The following is a 22,725-nucleotide window of genomic DNA, read 5'->3' as shown; positions in this document are numbered from 1 at the left end:
GCTTCCCCTTCCACTCGTGCTCTTACTAGGCTGTTCATTGCTACCTATGAGGTTGGAGCCCAGGGTCAGTATATGTATAGTCTTTGGGTAGTGGCTTAGTCCCTGGAAGCTCTGGCTTGTTGGCATTGTTGTTCATATGGGGTCTCGAGCCCCTTCAAGCTCTTCTAGTCCTTTCTAAAATTCCTTCAATGGGGGTCCCGTTCTCAGTTCAGTGGCTGGCATTCGCTTATGTACTTGCTGTATTCTGGCTGTGTCTCTCAGGAGAGATCTACATCTGGTTCCTGTCGGCCTGCACTTCTTTGCTTCATCCACCTTGTCTAATTGGGTAGCTATATATGTATGGGCCACCTGTGGGGCAGGCTTTGAATGGGTGTTCCTTCTGCCTCTATTTTAATCTTTGCCTCCCTATTCCCTGCCAAGTGTATTCTTGTTCCCCTTTTAAAGAAAGAGTGACACATTTGCATTTTGATCATCTGTCTTGAGTTTCATGTGTTCTGTGCATCTAGGGTAATTCAAGCAATTGGGCTAATAGCCACTTATCAATGATTGCATACCATATGTGTTTTTCTGTGATTGGGTTACCTCACTCAGGATGATATTTTCCAGTTCCCTCCATTTGCCTATGAATTTCATAAAGTCACATAGGGTAATTTTAATGTCAACCACTCTCCCTAAATTTACAACCTAGACTTCAGTAAAACTCTTCCTCAATCTTAGGCTTTTCTTCTGTTGGAAGGGAGACAGTGGGGAGCAAAAACTTCATGGTACAGCAGCAAATCCCTTTTCAAGTTCCTTCCTGTTCTGCAAGATGTTGATGAGAGGATGTTTCTATCTTCTATGACTTTCTGATTAGACTACTGGAAAGAAAGTCTTTGGTGCTCATTGGTGAACATTACCCGTATCTCACTTTTATTGTATGATGGTTCTGCCTGTTAGAATTGCTACCTAGTGTTTAGTGTGGAATTTGCCAACATATGCTCTGTCTAAATGACTGTGAACATTTTATTAAGAGAGAATGTTCTCCTTGGCCTCTGATATACTACAGGTCAGTGACTTGGGATCTATCAGGTAGCTTGTTCTGGGTGTGACCATTGAGGTACCATTAATGTATAAATCTAAAGCCTTGTGGTAGGAGTTGACAGCAGCATACCTTCAAGCACATGGTAAAGGTTGACCACAGCTCTTGTACCTCAGTCTTTGATGTGACACTCATCTGTGGCTATGCCCATGTGTAGCAACAACCATTACTTTTTGAAGCATTGGGAACGTAGATCATTCAAAAAACAAAAGCACTCCTTTCTTTTCTTTTGTTTGCTTTCCTTTTAGGTTTCATGGTACAGGTTCTTCTGGAGCACATGCTTGCCTCACCATCACTATGAGTGATTTCATGCTATCTTTTTACTATCTTAGAATACATCCACAGTGCCAATTAAAAACCAACTCTGTTATGCAATCTGTTATCTTGCTTTTGCCATGCCAACATTCAGATGCAAAAGCAACCAATTTCTGTTGTTTGTAAGGACAAAACTAAGGAATATTTTCAGAGTAGAAGGGCCAATTTTGCCAGGATATTATTCCATCTTTCACATTTGTTTGACAATAGAAGGGCCTATCTTGCCAGAATATTGTTCCATCTCTCATCTCTATTGTTTATAGTGTCCTGGCTGACAGGTATTTCCTTGGTCATCTTAAATATTCAAACCCTTGTCTATGGTTCATGGGCTTTGATAAGAAGACTCAGTCCTAATAAGACATGGGATGAATGGTGTCCTCTTCTTTGCAGCCCCACAGATTATGGTTTCACTCCCTGGAGTACCACAAAAAACATTTTTTCACAACTCCCAACTTAGTAAGGAGCTAACATCCTTACTAAGAATTAATGGATTACCATCCATTAATTTGGTTTTAAAAATAATTAATTGAATACTTTGAGTATAGAAATGAGTTACTATAAAGTTATAAAATTTGGATTCCAAGTGAGAAACAAAACACTCTCCATCTACCAGCTAGTGCATACCAGAGCCCATACGTGAGGAACAGACAAAGCTCTGGAGTTCATTGACGTTCTTAGGATTTCTTGTTTCATGTTTAACATGGAAAAGGTCTGTAGTAAAGTTTCAGTTTCAAAGTTCCCCAGTGTGTCCAGTGTTTGAACATTGTTCCCACCCAATGTCACCTTTAGAGGAAAATTAAGGACCTTGGGCTATGGGCCTAGCAGGAAAATAAATGGGTCAATGGACAATATTGGAGACAGACATTTGAGTATAAGGAGCCCTTTACTGCCCCACTGAGGAAGAATCTTGGAAACAGAAAGCCAGAAAAACCTGTGGGCTGTGCCCAGCCACCATTGGTCCATTTATGCTCTGACATCACAAGGAAGCATTCTAGGACATCATAGATACCTGTCCACTAACAGAAATGCCTGAGATTGTCTCCTGTCCTTACAGTACTGAAGTTGGCATTTGGTTGAAAAGCTACTAGAGTTTGATGCTCCTGAGAGATTCTACTGGAACTTCCAGGAGTTGTTTAACATTGACATAGTGCACTTCTCTCCACTTTGGTGACTTTGATTTATCTTTTTCATTGTGATTTGCATATTTGCTGACTTGATTTATGCATTTAATTTTTACATGTTCTTTATTATCTTCCATACTACTTTTTATTAACTTTAAGTTGTGTTTGATAAGTTAGAGAATTTAATTTTCATTAAACGTATTTTTGTCTTTATGTATGTTTGAGCACCATGTCCCTGGTGTCTTCTGTGGAGGTCAGAAGAGGAAATCAGATTTTCTGGAACTGGAGTTGGACATGGTTGTGAGTTTCTATCCCACACCTGGAATTAAAACAATGACATGTCCAGATACCATAATTGTGGTTTTAAACAAACCAAAACTCTCATTAAAACTACCTGTAGTTGCACTTCCAGAAAATCTGATGTCCTGTACTGACCTTCAAAGGTCATAAACAATATTACATAAAAAGATCTGTATAACTTTTTAAGTGACATATTATGCATATGTGACTGTACTGTGTATGGATGCCTCCAGAGGCCAGAAGTATATGATCTCCTAGGATTGGATTTAGGGTAGTTGTGGACTACCTGACCTGTATCCTGAGAACCAAATGCAGGTCCTCTGCAGAAATCATCGACATTGTGAACTCCAAAGTCAGCTCCCCAGCCTGAACATAGTGAGTTTTGAAGTGTCTGTTGTATTATCAACTCCTTTTGAATCTGATTTTCTTGGTGTGTTGGCTCACAGTGAATGCTGAGATCAGGGGAGAGGAAGGCTATCCTTTTCAATGATCAGTTCTTACTATCTGTGATACTTTGTTTTGTTCTTTCAGTTTGTAGTTGGCGCCTGTCAACAAGATCTGGCTCACAGTTTGTATCTACTTCTTTAGAAGGTATTTCATTGCCTTCCCAAGCATTCAATGTGCTTGGCTAGGTTGTGTGACATTTTTGTTTACTTTTTATTACATTTATTAATTTATGACTGTGACAACTACCCCACTTTCTAAGGAACTTTTCTCTTGCTACTGCTGCGGTGCTGCAGTATCTTGGTAAGGGGCTGTAAGTGTCATGAAATATAAGGACCACAATTTTTAACTGCAAACCATGATGGTGTGTAATGATTGAAGGAAAATATTTGTTACGGATGGTCAGATGAAGATACCAAAATGTCATATCTAACATATTTTCAATTGTTTTTCCTGTCTTCTTGAGGTATTTGTAGCTATAAACATTGTCTTGTGCATGATTTTAAATGTCCTATTTTTAATTCATCATTGCAGTTTTGGTTCCAGTCATATCATGAAGGGCCTGATCATGGAGCAGGACCTGCTGACCTGCAACTTACTGATGAGAACTTCACAACTAACTATAAGATGTTGGCCACTCTGGTTGAAGGAAATGTTTTAGAGGTCTAACTGGCTTTCCATGTCCCCACACTGATCTGTGTGGCTGTAAACATTTTCCAAAAATGCCGAGATGTATGTCATGCTTTTCTGTAGGAAAATCAGCAGTATGAAATCACTTAATCATCCTAACTTTATCAAGCTGTTCCACATGGTCCAGACAAGAGAAAACACCTACCAATTGAAGGATAATGCCTCAGATGGAAAGATACTAGAACAAGTCATTGAAGGTGGGGTCTTTAGAGGAAAGTCTCTATGCAAAGTTCGAAGGATGTTTGCCGAGATACTACATGCTGTGCAGTACTGCCATGACCAACACATTTTCCACAAAGACATAAAGGCCAGCAAGCTTTTAATTGACAGCAGTGGGAATGCCTAGCTATGTGATTTTGGCCTGGGCAGAAGCTGGCAGATTTCTGGGACACACTTCCTTATGGTGCTCCAGAATTCTTGCAAGCACAGTAATATGAGACCTGCCCTGTGGACATCTGGAGTTTAGGGGTCCTCCTGTTCTTCAAGGTGGCAAGGATCATGGCTTTCTGAGGCAAACATTTTGCAGGTGTCAAACTTCAGATTATTGAGCAGCACAAACTTTAGCATTCCTTTTTATGTTTCCATTGATCTTCTAAGGTCATCATTGAAGTATTGATGATCAATACTAGAAATCCCACCATCAACAAAATCATGATGTGCCCTATGATTAGTGAGAGTGAGGCATGTGTTTTACCTCCTTCCTATGTATTTCTGCTTTGAAGGTTGGAAGAGGGCCAGTCACAACTCGGTGGCTCATGAGCTATGGGTTGGAAGTTGGCTTTCCTAAGAATCAGACACCCGTACAGGGGAGCCAGACAAGATCACCATGATGAAGGCCTGCACAGGAAGAGATTAGATGCTAGCACATATCTGTCCAGATAAAATCCCAGGCAGGAAAGCATGGCTTTTCTTTGTTTCTTTCTCAGAGGAAAGGTCAAGTTGCAAAAGTACCCAAAGTTGTATGTTGAACAGTAGCACTGTGATCTCTCCTCAGGCCTCGATAGCCATCAGAGAGTGACCTATGAGAAATAACTGTCCTTTGTTCCTTGTTTCCTGCAGGGAACATGGTCTTCTTAATGAGGTAAACTTATCTGTCCAGAGAAGAATGCCTAGTCAGTCTGCCCTAAAATGTGTTCCCAGGTTGAGGATGAGGTCTGCAAGGGTATTTGTGGGACTCCTCTACAGGGCAGCTCATGCCAACCTTTTATAACTCTCCTTTCACCCACATTCTCCTGCCAAAACCATTAAGGTTTACATTGCTTTAGTCCTCATAGCCAACTCAGAGAAAAGATTAATAAAATCACAGCTGTTGAGTGACTCCAGAGGCAGTTGGTCCCACTCCACCAATTCTGCCCTCTAGTTACTCACTTCCTGCCTCTCTATGCTTGTCCTGTCAAGGATAACATTCACTTTGGCAACAGGATTTTACACTTTGCACAATGAGCTGCACAGTGAGGGAGTGATAGATGTTGTGACCACAGTCAACTAGAGACTGTTACAATGGGTCTAGAACCTGTTGTGGCCCTGTCCTATGCCAGCTTCAAGCCTTTTCCTGGAGTCTGAACTTTCCTGGACAAATCCTCAAGGTTGCTTCCAATTTCTGAGTATTTGCACCTTGCTTCTTCTTGCTCATTTAAGCAGGCTTGCACACCCTTTAAGACAGCTTCTGGGAAGCTTTCCCTGTTCCTCCCACTGTCATTTTGGTACAATGTCATCTCCTCCATTCTTTCATCCTAGATTGTGCGAACATATGTCACAACAAAAGGTACAAAGCATTCTGTGTGACTGACACGAATGGTCCCTCCAAAAAATGTCTCCCCTATTTTGAATGCAAGACAACAGGGAACCTGGCATATTAATCCTGGAATATCTGCTGATTTTAACAGTAACATTCTTATTACATTCTACCCTTGAGAAACACATTACTATTTTTCATCTGTACTATCCCCTGAACAGCCCTAAGCTCTAGTGGGACCAATATCTTTTTCCCTCGTAATCTGTGAAGAGTGTGGTGTGTTATTCCACTCTGCTTCAGGAAAAGTCCCAGTGGACTCTAGCTTCCCACCCCAAAATGTGTAACTCACAGGTTATTTCACAGGTTCCATGCTTGCCCTAGCCACTAGACCAGACTGAGGTACTCAGACAAAAACAAGGAGGACTTTTCAGGGACTCAAGCCTACTTGGGTTGGACAGTTCTTATCAGGTTTCCTTGACATTGATGCACTTTAACTTTTAATGAGTTTCTGTTTTTCTTTTCTTTTGATTGCATAAATTCTAGGCAGACAACTGCTCAACTGCTCTTGCTTAAACTGGACACCTATGTAATCATATAAAACTGAAGATGGCCTTAATGGCAAACACAAAACACAAACAACATATAAAATCACAATTGATGGAAAGAGACACACCAAATGAAAAACCAACAGGCAAACAGCCCAAACAGCAACAACAAAAACAACAGCAACATCAATCCTTGACTGTGTTGCTTTTATTAACAGATTCACAGAAGTATGCTAAGGGAACATATTCCACCTACAGCAAAATTAGTTTTTATACCCTGATAGATGTTCTCAGATGTCTGAGGCACACTTCTGAAGCGCCCACCTGGATAAGCAAGGAAGACGCAACACCGTTGGATTCTTCTCAACAGCCTTTATTGCAGGAACACCTCATTCTTGATACAGGGGACCCTGAGGAACAAAGGCACTAGCCTTATATACAAGACAGGCTGTGGCTGTAAACTTGTCCTCTGGGGATTGGTGGAGTATGAAATACCTTATTAGCATGAATATCACCCTGGCCTGATAACTGCCAGAGAAATGCCAACACATGCTCATTACAGGTGTTTATCACCAACGACCACTGGATGTCGGCGCCATCTTTAGCCGCTCCCTACATCTCCCTCTTTTTTGTTTTCTAAAAATGACTGGTCTAGATCTGGGTGTCACTTGAATACATGTCATTGCTCCTACCTTAGGTCATTCCTCTCCAAGACTCGGAATTATCCGTCCTTGGGTAACCCTATCACCACTGGGCCAGTGTCTTAGGTTGGTCCAAGCCCGAGGAAAGTTGCCCATCTCTGGATACAAAGACTTCACATGACAGTGACAAAATACGATCTAGGGAGAACTCTTAATTTTTCAAAGAGGCCAGCCATATGTTGGTAGATGTACCACTTTCAATGGCAACCATAGCTTGGTAAACAATCGCTTTGTGTCTGGCATGCTCTCATTGTAAACAGCAAAAAAGCCATACACATACTCCACATCCCAAGAGGACAATGGCTCCCCAGGCAAACATGCCAGCCCATTCTTTAAAAAAGGAGAAAACATTGGTAATCCATGAGGTGAAATCTCCAAACGTGATGGGTTCCATTCTAGTGTTGTTAAGGACAGCAATCTGCATCAGCAATTGTCTCAATAATTTCTCTGCTTTCATGGACCAGTTTCCTTTCAGATAATTCGAGATTTCTTTGCTCTGTTGAGAATACTGAGAAAAGTTAGCTTGCAGAGGAGTAATATATGGAAAACTACAATTATGTATCATAATTAAAGTTGTAATGTTCAACTCAGCAGAATTATTGACTGATGTGTCTCCACTGCCTGAAGAGGCTCCTTGGGTAATTTGACTCAAAGCAGCCAGGATGGTTCCAGTACCCATAGCACTATTGCTCACAGGATCTAACCAATTAGCCAATGTTGTCCTTCGCAGCCATATACAAGCCTGGGAGGAATTTTTAAGAGTGAAACATAATGTATGTAATAAAGAAAGATTAGTGGCAGTATACCGTTGTGGAAATTCTCCATTTGGCACTATACAAGGAACATCATGCAAACAGGATGTGGAGAGAAAGGCTGACAAGACAGTAGAATTGCTATAAACTGGCATAGGTACTGGCCAGGATCTAGCAATAGCCCACAGAGTGAGTGAATCAACCTGGATTACCATTCCCAGTAGTAATAGTAGGGTTCGTAGTCTCATCTTCAGGAATAGCAGGAGGCAGTTTGCGAGTCAAACGTTCAGGCACCCAGATTGGATTGTCTTGATTCTGTGGAAAAACACAAACAGCTCCCCTAGATCTCGAAATTACGTGATCTGGGCCATGCCATTCATCAGTTAAGACATCCTTCCACTTTACATCTGCATTAGACATAGGTTTAGTAGCAGCATGGCGATCCGCAGCAGAGCGGCCATGTGCATCCAAAATTAAGAAATTTAGAGTAAAAAGAGCTAAAGACAACTGTTCTCTTGGTGTTCTGCCATAGGCAATTCTCCCTTTTTGTTTTTGTAAGAGCTCTTTTAAGGTACAATGCGCTCTTTCCACAATTCCTTGACCTTGGGGATTGTATGGCAATCCTGTAGTATGTTTGACCTGCATTGTTTGGCAAAATGCCTGAAAGGACTTTGCTGTGTAGGCAGGCCCGTTGTCTGTCTTGAGACTATCAGGCTTTCCCCAGGCTGCCCACGCCTCTAAGCAATGACTAATGGCATTACAAGCCTTTTCACCAATCATCAGCATGGCATATATAATACCAGAACAGGTATCAACAGAAACATGAACATATTTTAAATTTCCAAATTGAGATATGTGTGTGACATCCATCTGCCAAAGTTTTAGCGGAATCAGACCACGAGGGTTAATTCCCACCTGAGGAGGGTGGTGAAACTGAACACAATTCTGGCAACTTAATACCACATCACGAGCTGAAGCTCTAGAGATTTTAAATTTTTGTTGAAGAGTGAAAGCAGGAACATGAAACTTTTGATGAAATTCTCTAGCGAGATCAACTGGAGCTGCATGAAAAATAAACTCTCTACGAGTACTAGCATCCACCAGGGCGTTATTACTGGCCATTGGACCAGGCAAATTAGTATGAGCTTGAATATGTTGTATGAAAAATTTATTTTTTCTGGCACAAATCAATTTTTGTAATTCTAAAAGAATTTGACATACAGTACTAGTCGACCTAATTGGCCCTGCAATTTCAAGTGAGTGCACAGTGTTAACTACATAAGCAGAATCAGAAATTAAATTAAAAGGATCATGAAATCTTTTAAAAACTTCCAATACAACTTTATATTCTGTAATTTGGGGGTTGCCTGGACTGGATTGAATTAATATTCGTTTTTGAGAATCAACCATATAGGCACCTACACCTGTTTTGGAGCCATTTGTATAAATATCTAACACTCCAGACAAAGGCTCTGAGGCAGTGACCTTAGGAAAAAATCACTGTATGTTCAGTAAAAAATTGTAACAAAGGATCCTTTGGATAATGATTGTCAAACTCTGCATCAAAACTACAGCGTAATATGGCCCAATCATCTATCAGGGCACACAATGTTTCCACCTGAGTTGCAGGATATGGTATAATAATTTTCTTGGGTAAAATAACAAAATGTTGAATACAAGATTTAACACCTAACATAGCAAGCTGTGCAACAGAAGGGTAATATTCAGGGGTCTTATTAGGAGAAATATGAGGATAAATCCAAAGAAGCGGTCCTTGTTGCCATAGCACTCCTGTAGGCTGATGAAAGGTTCTCAGTATACACAAAAGGAGATCCTCCTTTTCCTTGTACCTTCCTAGCATTGTCTTTTCCAGTCTTTCCTCTACTTTCCTTAGAGATAATCATACTTCCTCGGTTAAAACACGGGGTGAAGTAAGCTGAGAATCCCCTTTCAGGATTTCATAGAGTGGTTGTAAATCTACATTGGGCATTTTAATATAGGGTCGAATCCAATTTATGCTTCCTAGTAACTTTTGAAAGTCATTTAATGTTTTTAAATGATTTTTTTCATCAAGTGGCTGACAAAGAATTGTAACCAGACCACCTGGGACTTTCAGGGCCTCAGTAGCAGCCCTTTATCAAACTGTCTCAGTGGTCTAAAGACCTATGGAAAAGAAAACATTAATCTTGACCTTGGCCATAGCCTTTAATTGGAGTAAGCTGAAGAGCCGATGCCAAGACTTTCTCCTCTTATCATCTTAAATTAAAACCTGTTCTGTCTGGAAAAACAAAGTTACTCACAGTCTGTTGTAGACTTTTTCTGAAACTACTTTAAGGGCTCCCTTGTCCCCAAACCTGTAGACATTTTGACTACAGGGGCAGGAACTGGCTGCTGAGGGGATAGGATCAAAGGCACTCTCCATGTAAATGATGACCAACGGGAAAAGTAACTTAATGCTGGAGACTGACTCTTCTCTTGGAAAAAGGCCAACAGGCAGGCTCTCTTAAAGAGCTTCTCTTAATGAACACTCTCTTTCTGTGAGCAAGTGTTGAAGGTCAGGCCACTAAAGGCAGCAACTGGAATTTTTTTTCTCTGACCTTGTTCTTTGAGGGATGGATAAATTCCTTTCTTGTTCTTGTTTTCCTTAGAGTCTTCCCCTGCCTCACTCTCAGCCTTTTCAGCTCATTCCTCCTGTTGCATTTCTAACACAGTCTGTCCCTTTAAGGTTCCTTGCTCCCAAGCAAAATTTAAATCCTTCCCCAGCTTATCCCAGCTGTCCACTGTGAGATTCCCAGAGACAGTGAACCAAGGTGCAATGGCTTCGCATTCACTAAGAAATCTCTCTATAGTGCTTCTTTTCATCCTAAGCCCTCTTCTTTCAAACAGCTCCTGAAGAGCCAGAAAAATTGGGTGAGACTGAGAAGTCCCCATGCTTGAAGCAGCAGCTCTGCAGCTAGTTTTGCTCCCCCCTACTGTGTGGGCTGCGAGCACAAGCACAGATAAAACACTATGCTTCAAAAATTAACGTTGGCTATCAACCAACACACTGCCAGTAGAGTGGGGTCCATAAAATTAAATTTCTTTTCGATTTTAAGCTTACACTGACCAAGAAGCTCCTGAAGAGCTGACAGAAGCTGGGTGGAGTGTGAGTTTCCCATGCTTTATGAGCTTATTTATGATCGATTTATGAGCAGGTCGAGCTGGCGTGTTTATTTACACACAATCTTGTAGCTCATCATTAGCGGGCTCTTCCCAGCAAATGCATTCGTGTCCTGGACGGTGGCAATTCAAACAGTAGCAACACCACAACACAAAAAGGGTAAACGGCAAAAGTGCTAGTCCAACCCACAGAGGATCAAATGGGGAAGACAACATTGCCATGTTCCACAAACCCTTTTGCCTCTAAACCAAGGCTTTCATCATCTCTGCTTACTCCAGAGAACCTTATTGTCCCATTAGGGAAATTTTATAGTCCCTATTACCCGGGAGCTTTATAGTCTCTTATTCAGAAGCTTATTGCCCTTTCTGGGAACTTACCAATGTCATAGTCCTGAGAATTGAAGAGTTCTGAATCCACACAAGAAAAGAGAATTTTCTCAGGTCCCCATACATGGCCACCAGTTGAAGCGCCCACCTCGACCAGCAAGGAAGACGCAACACCGTTGGATTCTTCTCAACAGCCTTTATTGCAGGAACACCTCATTCTTGATACGGGGGACCCCAAGGAACAAAGGCACCAGCCTTATATACAAGACAGGCTGTGGCTGTAAACTTGTCCTCTGGGGATTGGTGGAGTATGAAATACCTTATTAGCATGAATATCACCCTGGCCTGATAACTGCCAGAGAAATGCCAACACATGCGCATTACAGGTGTTTATCACCAACAACGACTGGATGTCGGCGCCATCTTTAGCCGCTCCCTACACACTTCCATTTTATATTCTGACATTGGTTCTTTCTACTATGCTTAGTAGAAATAGTATTGCTATGGTGGTTTTAGTCTTCACATTATCTCATTTATAATTCAGATGGAATGGAACTCAGGGCATAACCCAGATTGACTTTTACTTATGGATTCTGCTGCCTCAGTTCCTCCTTAGGTGCATTATAATGCTGTTAGTATCTGTGTTTAACTCAGGGTTCCAAATAGGTCACCAGGCCACACTGTAGGCAAGGAGGACCTTGAGAAGGATCTTCCTCCTCTTGTTTTGACATCACCAATGCAGAAATATCAGTTTTGAGCCACTCAGACCTGTCAAGCATCAAAAGTTCAAGGTCAGTGTAAGCAAGAGTAAGTTTCAGTCTGAGTGTTTCCCTGTCTGAAGAAAGACATACACATTCTATTTTGAACTGTCAGATCTTCTCTCTGGTGCTGAGGAGGTAGGTGTTGGAGAGACTGTCACAGTGCAACCAAAGGACTCTGTGACAACCAGTCAAGACAGCATCCTTGTGTTGTCTTATGCCTGGTGTTCAAGATATGCAGATGTGGGAGTTTGTTGGCCTGAGTTCACTGAATTATCCTGTCTCAAAAAATAAGGTGGAAAACCATTTGATGAATATTCCTGCCTTACAGGCATGAGGACAAACAGACAGACACACAATGAAACACACACACACACACACACACACACACACACACACACACAAACACCTACCTCTGTAGTCCTATATGCATCATGCACAAATCAGTTTTTATTTATAGTAGTATCTAGAGCTTTCCAACACTGTTGTTACATTTTCCTCCTCACTACTGATTGTCTAAATTTTATACTCATGCCATTTTTGTTTCATTGCCAATGAACTTGGACTTAATTCCCATGGAGATACAAGTATCAGGTCTTTCTATGGAGGAATCCTTTTGTTTTTTGTCTCCTCTCGTTTTGACTCGAGGTTTTTGTATGAAGTATAGACAGCCAAGGACTGGTCATCTTCCTGCCCTCTGTCAACTGTTGTAGGTCATAGAACTATGTACCTGGCCTTAAAATATTTGTTTGTTTGTTTGATTGATTGGTTTTTAATATATGTAGGTGTGGATGACCTTGAGTTTTGAATTCTTTGTCTTCCCCTACCTATGTATGGATTATAGGATTTACCAAACAATCCTGGTTCACTTGGTTCGAGGAAAGTAACTCGGTAGTTCTGACATGCTGGACAAGATCTCTTTCAACTAAGGAGTTACACAAGTAGACATGTTTTGTCTGGGATTCACTGTGTTGTTGAGGAAGAAGTTGAATTATTGACCCTTCTGCTTCTGCAGTTCTTTATGGACTTACATGTCTGTACCACTGACCCTGGGTTTACTTTGTTTGTTTGTTTCTTTCTTGCTTGCTTTCTTTCTTTCTTCCTTTCACTCTCCTCCCTTCCTTCTTTCCTTCATTCCTTCCTTCCTTTCTTTTATTTGAGATGACTTCTTTATCCTACTAAGAATATTTCTATGTACATCCAACATGTGCTATAGCTGGACTGCCTTTTTCTGAAGCTTGTGACCTATGAGGTGTTTGAAGGGAGGGAAAGGAGTTTGTCTCAGTCCCATGCTATCTCAAGAAAACTTGAGTCAGTGTATAGCAAGTTTCAGAATTATCTCTGTGTAGCCAGGTAGCTTTGCAGGTATGTTCTAACTAGCAGCTCTCAAAGCTGCCCTGATCTATGGTCTCAATGGACATAAGAGAAGTCACAAACCACTTCAAGCCTGAGCCCAACACACAGCTAGGACATGGGATTCTTACCCATGTGTGAAAGTTTGGTACTCTCACCCATTATGCAATCCCATCTGTCTCGCATTTTAGGGAGTTTGTGGAATTTTCATAACACTGGATGTCAGAGCTATAGGGAAGAGTATATCCACAATATCAGGACTCTAGAGGCTTAATAGACAGGAGACTATCCTTAAATGGAATGCTAGTCTGAACCATATAGAGATCAGTGATCTTGCTTTGGTAGTGGATTGAGTCCTAAAAACACTGGCAGCAGGTGCAGTAGTAGGTAAATAGCTCAGTGTGTGTAGCATACAGGAATCCCTGGGTTCTTGGCCGGCCAGCATCAAATTAAATCAGGTTCATGGTCAGAATTCCATGACTACGAGGTGAAGATAAGAGCAAAAGACAGTCAAGATCACGTTTCAACATAGAGATTTTGAGGCTAGACTAGAGATGTGACACTCAATGTAAAAACAAACACAATCCTACCCCTAAATTTTAATGCTGAAATCTGAGAAAAGTGACTTGGCAGCTCATAGCAACCACACATACCCAGTGAATTAGAAGTGTGCCCTGTTGCAGAAAAGAAAACTCAGCATCCATATGTGAAGTAGTGACTTCCTGTGAATCATATCTGGAATTGGCCTGAGTATTGAATTCACCCCCTGTTCACAGCAGTCAGGAGCTGTGAAGTAAATATTTCCTGCTGACCGTGTGAGAGTCATTTAGTTTTGTATCCAGTGTTTCCTCCTGGTCCTGTTGGAGGCAGTGAGGAACTGTGCAACCAGAGATCCTTGCTGGCCCTGAGGGAGGCACTGCAAAGCTGAACAGTCAGTGTTCTCTGACAATACCTGGGGAGGAAATGGGGGAGTGCCTGGAGACCATAACTTTGGCCACTAAGGAATGCATGGAAGGCTGCTGTTCTTGTCAGAAACCGATGTTGCCCTACCCCTTTGTGGTGGTTCTATAGTAGCACTCTGTCAGTACCCCTTGTTTATTGGGTTCCCTACTTCAAGTCATAGTAACAAGGGCCAAGGAATCCTGTACTGATACACATTTCTAAAATGGTTTTTACATTTCTTTTTCTCTTGTACACCTTAATAAAGGAACAATATACCTTTCATATCTCGGCTGTTGGGGAATGGGTCTTGAAGAAATTCCATAGATAAATTACTGTCCCTGGCCCCTTTGTCCATAATGATAGTTACCTGTGTCCCATGTGAGATCTGAGATTTTGCACATAACACAAGGAAAAGAGACAGCATGCAAGCTGAAGCATGTCACCTAGTACCTTGAGATAGATAGATATATATCCTTATTATTTTTATTTATTTGTTTTATTTTGTTTTTTTGAGACATGGTCTCAGTATTTAGCCCTGAATATCTTAGAATTCATGCTCTAGACTACACTGGCCAAAAAAGTGCAGAGATCCCCCACTTTTTCCTTATTAAATACACATGTCAACACCATCCAGCTAGACAGGGGCATTCCAAATGCCGTATCCTTGAGTAATCTGGGTCCAAAATAAAATGTGTTCTTGAATTGACATTTGAGACTGAAATACATGGGTAGACATGCACTGCACACATATAAAGTTCAGCATACATGTAAGTAAGGAATCACATCAGTACTCAATTTAAACGTGTGTATGTGTGAATGTATTTGCACACTATTAGTATTTGTAGATATTTTCAGTATGGGATGAGTCTTTCTCCATAGGTCAAACCTAGTGTTGGTTGCACCTAGAACCACACCACCCCATGATCTTGCAACAGACATTCATATAAGACCAACTGTAAAACCCTAATTGCATTATGCCCTATGAAAACCATTCAGAAAAGGACTTCAAGATTGAAGAGGATCTTAATAACCTTGGCTTATTAAAAGGTACATATGAAGTCCTAAATATCACTCACAATATTATGGTTGTTAGCTTCATTTAAATGTCAATCCCCTTCACTATAATGGCATCATTTATAATGACTCGATTGCTGAATCTATAGACACAAATAACAGTGTATGGCAATAAACAGGCAGTGGTAGAATTGTTTTGCAACCACTCAAAGGATAAGAGGTTAAGTTTAGGCCAAAATATACTCCAAGAATATTTCTTCCTTTGTATTCAGACTATTACTTAGGTAAATTACAATGGGTATTATTTAATAATGTCAGAGGATGCTTGGGTGACCTGCTCAATTGGCCCAATCCCATGAATCCACATGGAAGGAGTTAATGCCTTTGCTAATTTCTCTGTTCCTACAGTGACTTATCATTCAAGAAAAGATATTCTCAACCACCTTATATTGGGCCCTCATAAAAACATTTATGGCTCATATAGAGAACCCATTATAGTCATCGTTTTGTCTACCCTCCTATGTGTCAGTATAGTAAAAGTTATAGGAACAGGAGCCATAGCCTTAGTATTACAGAGCTCCCATTATCCACTCCTTACAAAATGCTATTGATGAGGACATCTAAATATTAGAAAAGTCAATGTCAACTATAGAAAAAAAATTTTTCCTACTTAAATGGTTTTGCAATATAGAAATTATTTCAGTCTACTCTTCCTGCAGCAAGGAGGGTTATCTGTGAGTCTTAGAGAAGAATGTTGTGAATATGCAGAATATAGAGGGGTTGTTAGAGAAATTATGGCAAAATTAAGGAAACAATTACAAGTCAGACAGCTAGAGACAAAACCATCTCAAATGTTGCTTGCAACCCTGACCAAGACCCTTGTGTACAGGAATAAGAAGGAGCATGGTGTAAGACACAGACTCTGGGAGTTGGCCAAGTGGCCAAAGCAGACTTGTTTATTACAGAAAAAGGGCAGACATTTATAACCCACTCCCAGCATCTCATTGGCTTTCAAGTAACCAGATATGAAACTGTTTCTCAATAGTTCACTACATTTATTGACCTAGCCTCAGCAGTATTGCTGTGCTAAAATTTTCAGTTTCAGAAACCACCTGAGCAGCCTAAGAGAGACTGTCCTAAAACCATGTTCTCCCTCACACAACCAGATAATGCTTTAAGATAACAGTTGTTTGCCAGGTAACCTATACAACCAATCTAAATTTTGGTTTCTCCTGTCAAGGACTCTCCAACTCTTGACAGGTACTTTTGCCAAACAACAGCGTAAGTTTTGCTATCTATTAACAATAATGAAGGGTGGAATCTCTCCCTTTTCCTGATACTCCCCCCTCTATCCCTGGTCTTGGAACTCTTGCCAGCTACAAGGACCATGAACCTTATAGTTCCAATTGAACATCCAAAACATTCTATTCTTAACTACTTAATTTCACCTCCATCTTAGAAATCTTTCCAAATACATTCCAAACAAGTACAGACTGGTCCACCAATAGAGCCAACCCCCATCTACTTTATCAGAAAAGGTATCCTGTTTCATCAGAATCCACATGCTTCACAGCCAACACTTACCTACTATCAAATTGTCCCACAGACCTCAACATCAACTGACACAGTCTGTTATTCTTGGCTTTAAAAAAAGGCAGATTCCTTAGGTCCCCTAACAACAATGCTCCAGTGTCATCAAGAAGCAGTCATATAGAATGAAAGACACTTCTCCAACACTCAGCATACCAGGGATATCACACAAAGGTAGAAATGGAGGGAGTCATGGCAGCGGGAGCATAGCAATAATGGCAAGAATGTCTCTGGTAGGCCTTGGCCTTATCCTGTTGTAGCTTCCAACTTGAGGGTCTTCAGAGTGGCACAGAGGCTGCTGGTTGGTTGCCCTTGCTGCAGTAGATCTCCTTGGATACATACAGATGGTTGGGTCTTCAGAGGAGCAAGTTCACACACTGTTTTTTGGTGTGAAGATGTGCTCAAGAGGGCCTATAGGCTGTGGTTTCTGTTTCCTTGTTTTCAGCAGAACTCCACCGATGCTTTCAGTTTTTTGGTTAGGTTACCCTGTGTGAACCAAGCCCCAGGGAAGTCTTCAGACTGGTGTTGGTTGCCAGGTTGCCTTGTTTATAGAGGAACTCCTGTGAAACTTTCAAGCTATGATGTCATGGGTGCAGTTGATCTCCTGGTATGTCTCCAGCTGTGGTGTCAGCTTCACTGGGTGCAAGAGATCTTCTGATATGCTTCAGGGTATGACGTCTTCTGAGGAGCAGACTAGCTGGCAGTCACGTGCTCTGAGTGCAGTGGATCTTCTGATATGCCTCAAGAGGTAGTCACTTCCAGGGAACAGAGTAGCTGGCAGTCATTCTCTGCAGAAAAAAACAGAGATTTTCATTTAGAAACTTTGCCTTCTTCTTTACATTCAGATTCATAAATGTCACCACATTTCTTTCTTCTATAGGAAAAATGTTCAGAACCCTACCTATATTTGCAAATATTTTCCAGTCAGTTAATTGTGAGCATCTTGAGACAGTCTAAATGGTTGTGCAATTGAAGGCACCAAACATCATTCAATAGAAGAACCTCTATGAGCATGCAGTGAGGATTAGCTCCCTTTCCGTTGTCTTCTGCCTGTTTACCTACCTGCTCCAGATTCATCGCATGGAGTGCATGTGTCAGGGCACACACAGCACTGTATATGTCATGACTTACTATCACTAAAGGCCAAGTCAAATTTCTGTTCTATTAGACATCCCAATGAGCAGATGTATGGATAATTTTTCAGTGTTTTACAGTTAGATTCTAAGGCTTCCTAATTAAAATAGTTTTATTCTTATATTTCCAAATATAAGTTTGTTATTTAGAGATATTACCATGTCTGCACAAAAATTTTAAAGCCATAAACCTCATCATGGTGGTATAGAAAAACAAGATTCCCATAGAGTTTGTCGTGAGTTAAGTCTCTCTTCCTGGTAAGGAAATTCCACTGTGATGTTGTATCCCATATTCCATGTATACATGAAGATTCCAACATTCTGAACCTCAAAGCAATAGTACCACTGTTTCCCCATAAATGATAACATTTGTGGATTTGTGGATGCCATCACAATTTGGCTATTGTACACTTCAGCTCTTGAATTGAATAACTGCTCATAGATTGAGATCATGTTTGCAAGGGAAAAGCAGATTTCACCTTTTCAAACTCTTTTCTCATCTCTGAGAGAAATTGAATACCTTGATCATCATATAGGATGGCAAATTCAACAGAGTTATAGTAAATTACAAAAGAGATCATTGACAAGGGTAGAGATGTGTTCTTGGGGGGTATCTGAAAAGATAGCAATATTGTTAATCATCATTGAAGATAGGAAGAAAAGGTCCTTAGTAAACAACAAAGCATGAGGTGGTGTGCACTTAAAGACTTATAATCACATTTTCACGTTAACAGTTGAGTACCTGTGACTTTTCCTTTCATCACAAATTCAAATTGGCAAATGTAGAAGCCTGGCAAATCTATTTCTAATGGGAATAGCAAGGACAGCATTTTGAAAATTGTAACTAAACATTATCACAGGTTATATTATCTCTCATTTTGTCTTTCATTTTTAGTCTTGATATATTTTTTCTATGTTTTGAGTGATTTTGATATATTTACAACTTGGGGTTAATTGATTAATATATTTTTAATACATTATGATTTCATCCAGAAATATTTTTTCCTGGGATTTAACAGGAAAGTCCTATGCATAATACTGTTTTAGGTTTTAGGAAAAATACACTTATTTTAAACTACTTGAAGTTATTCTCTGTACACTTGAGGTTGGGGCTCACATAAAGTCTCCAGATACCTCTGTCTCTCTCTCTCCCTCTTTCTCTCCCTCTCTCTCTTTTATCAGGCTACAAAATACTGTGGTAACATCTGCCTCTGTGCTATCCAAGAAAACAGATAAACGGAACAAAATAAATTAAAAAATGTTTACAAGATTTCACAGCCTAAAGTTTTAGCAGTTGAGATTAAAAGTCTCTTCCTCAGAACAGAACCAGTGCCGCAGCTCTCTGTACCCAAATCCCATGGGGGACAGAGCTGGACTCTCAGAGATGCAGACAATCCTGAGGGTTCAGAGGAGACAAGTACTTCTGCTCACATTCCTGACCCAAGAGGAACCCACCTAGTGCCCTCAGTGCCTGGAATCTAGGTACAGTAAATGGCAGGACACTTCCAGATTCTGCCTGCTCCCAGAGCTGAAACCCAACCACTAGTACCACCTACAGACCAAAGAGAAGAAGCAAGACCAACTCTTGGGCTCCAAGTAACCTGCCTGGTAGCCTCCGGACAATGTCAGAAGCAATCTGCGACAGGACAAGTCCAGTGTCTGCCTTCACCTGGAGCTGAACTGCTCCCACAGGTCTCTCTACGCAAATCCCATTGGGGAGAGAGCTGGACTCTCAGACCTGTGGATAGTCTAAGAGTTCAGGGGAAACCACCACTTCTGCTCACATTCCTGGCCCAAGAGGAAGCTGCTTAGTACCACCTGGATACAGGAACCTAGGAGCAATCGTGGCAAGAAACTTCTGGTTTTGCCTGAGCTGAAAGCAGAAAGCCAGTGGACTGGATCTCTGACACACCTGAGAGCAGAGGTAAGACCAAACCTTTTGCTCCAAGTGAACTGACCTGAGGCTTCAGGACACACAAACCCAGGAGCAGCAATTTTCCTAGATCCAGAAGAAGGAAAACAGGTCTAGAGGAGTGCTGACAAACAGGACAGTCAAACCACTGTCAGAGACAGTAAGACATTCTAACAATGGAGACAACTTGATGGCGAGAGGCAAGCCCAGGAACCTAGGCAACAGAAACTAAGACTACTTGGCATCCTCAGAGCCCAGTTCTCGCACCAAAGATAATACTGTATATCCAAAAACATGAGAACAGCAAGATTTGTATTTAAAATCACATTTTATGATGATAATAAAGAAATGTAAGAAAGACATTAATAACTCCATTAAAGAAATATAAGACAACACAGATAAACTAGTAGATATCCTTAAAGAGGAAACATAATAAGCCTTTATAGAATTACAGGAAAAGACAACCTACAGGTGAAGGAATTAAACAAAGCCTTCCAGAACTTAGAAATGGAAATAGAAACAATAAAGGAATCAAAAGGGGAGACAACTGCTGCAAGAAAACACCTGGAAAGAGATCAGGTGTCATAGGTAGACGCATCATCAACAGAATACAAGAGATAGAAGAGGAAATCTCAGCGGCAAAAGAGAAATGAGCCAAGAAAGAAATTAGGGAAATGACACCCTTCATAATAGACCCAAATAATATAAAGTACCTCAGTGTGACTTTAACCAAGCAAGGAAAAGATCTGTACAATAAGAACTTCAAGACTCTGAAGAAAGAATTGAAGAAGACCTCAGAAGATGGAAAGATCTCCCATGCTCATGGATTGGCAGGGTTAATATAGTAAAAATGGCCATTTTACCAAAAGCGATCTACAGATTCAATGCAATCCCCAAATAACAAGAGAAGAAGAGAAGAAGGAGACCAAGCAAGATTCTGTTACCAAGCAAGATTCTGTTGTCAAGGTCTCCTTCTTCTCTTCACCCCCATTTTGGCCCACAGGTAGAAAGCCTCTTCGGGACCCTGAATAACTGGGTCCCCGCTGGCGGGGACAAGTGGCACCCGAACAGGGACCCCGAAGTATGGCCAACTATCGGACGACGGAGACAGGAGATCCGAGGAGAGATTGAGGACTCTTCAGGCTGCATCACTCGTGCATCACTGGAGAGGGAGGTAAGACCGGTCGAATAAGTGTCGTCCCATCGCCATGGGGAAGGTATTGTCTAAGGAGGCTTGTTTCATTAGAGAAATCAAGCGTCTACTCAGGGAGAGAGGAATAAGAGTTAAGAAAAAGGATTTAATCAAAATTTTTTGTTTCGTAGATGAAAAATGTCCTTGGTTAATTTTAAGTGGCCCCGATATTCACCCCCATACTTGGAATAAGGTTGGTCAGGAGATTAATAGGCTTTTGAAAGCTGGCGACCCAGTGTCCGTGGCTTTTTTCAGTTGTTGGGGTATCATTAGAGACATTATAATAGATGCTGAGGAAGGAGGCGAGAGTGCCCGCCTCCTAGCTGTCGCAGAGGACTTCTTACAAGCCTCCAGGCAGGCTTCACCTAACAATGAAAACGAAAACGGGGAGCCACATTCTCCTTGCCCTTCCATTGTTATTGATATGCCTGGGGATGAGGGAAATCCTTCATCCAAAGCCTTATGCTCTCTGGAAGATCCCAAGATATCCAAAAATTCAAAAACCATTTATCCTTCTCTTAAAGAATTTTCTGGGAAAAACAAATGCTCTGAGTCAGGTCTAGATCCCGTCTCCGAGGCTGAATTAGAGGAGGAAGCTGCCAGGTATGAGAAAGAGAGATATGGTCCCGAGCCACAGGACACTCGGATCTTCTTCACTCGAAGGTCTGGGCCTGTCTGCCTCCCACCTTATCTACCCCCTATATTGTCAGCCCCACCTGCACCTCTACCGGTCACACTAGTGGAGGAACTGACTCAGACTAAGACTGCACTTCAAGCACAAATTACTGGGCTTAAACAGATCTTACACCTACAGCAGGAATTGGGGGATCTTACACTAGAAATCCAGGATTTACAAGAGACCATGACTAAGGGACAGTATGCCCAAAAAGGGCCAGCTAAGGCCAGTAGAAAACCCCAACCAAAACTAACTTTCCCAGTTATGACTAGGGCACGCACCAGGCAGGCCAGGGATGAGTCTGAGTTAAACAGTACTAGAACACTAAATAGGTCGGCCAGAGACGAGCGCGAGCCAGACAGTACTAATCGTGACCGTAATGAGGAACAAGAAAGTGAAGAAAATGACTATGAGGAGGGACCCTCAGATTCGGAAGAGGAAAGCCCTGATCAGGATGAGGGTGGGACCTCGTGTCCCGTATACAAGAAACTTAAACTCAAACACATAAAGGAATTACATTCAGCTATTAAAAATTATGGTATGAACGCCCCTTTTACCTTGGCTATCCTAGAAGGACTTGCGGGGTCTGGGTATTTGACCCCTAGTGAATGGACCAAGGTGGTACAATCTGTCCTCACTAGAGGACAATATTTGACTTGGAAATCTGAATTTATTGATAAAGCGGAGAGCCTTGCTGCTAGAAACAGAAACAATCCCTTAAGTAAATCTGCTTCCTGGACGGCAGATAAACTATGTGGGAGGGGCTCATTTGCCTCTGAGTAAAAACAGCTGGGGCTGTCTCCCGGTGTGCTCTCACAAACACACAAAGGGCACAGGCAGCTTTGTCAGCTTGGAGAGCAGTCCCCACTACAGGGGCACTCACCACCCCCTTAACTAAAGTAATCCAGGGGGCACAAGAGCCCTATGCTCAATTTGTAGGGAGACTACAAGAAGCAGCTGAAAGAATCCTAGGTCAAAATGAAAGTGA

The 22,725-nt window shown here is 41.4% G+C and overlaps 1 long non-coding RNA gene across 2 annotated transcripts; it reads left to right on the top strand.

Annotated features, from left to right (window-relative positions):
• The first annotated feature begins 2,413 nt into the window (after nucleotides 1-2,413).
• Mark3-ps1 (microtubule affinity regulating kinase 3, pseudogene 1) lies at nucleotides 2,414-3,981 on the top strand. Of its 2 annotated transcripts, none has more exons than XR_010062968.1 (4): nucleotides 2,414-2,560; nucleotides 3,073-3,189; nucleotides 3,346-3,405; nucleotides 3,793-3,981. It is a non-coding gene; the product is annotated as a microtubule affinity regulating kinase 3, pseudogene 1 (long non-coding RNA). The 2 variants fall into 2 exon arrangements; XR_010062967.1 differs by having other exon boundaries at nucleotides 2,420-2,560; nucleotides 3,048-3,189.
• Nucleotides 3,982-22,725: the final 18,744 nt, after the last annotated feature.

This window comes from Rattus norvegicus, chromosome 1, assembly GCF_036323735.1.
Source record: "Rattus norvegicus strain BN/NHsdMcwi chromosome 1, GRCr8, whole genome shotgun sequence".
Lineage (NCBI taxonomy): Eukaryota > Metazoa > Chordata > Mammalia > Rodentia > Muridae > Rattus > Rattus norvegicus.
The sequence above is the reverse complement of the archived record's forward strand: the minus strand, read 5'-3'. Positions and strand labels throughout refer to the sequence as shown.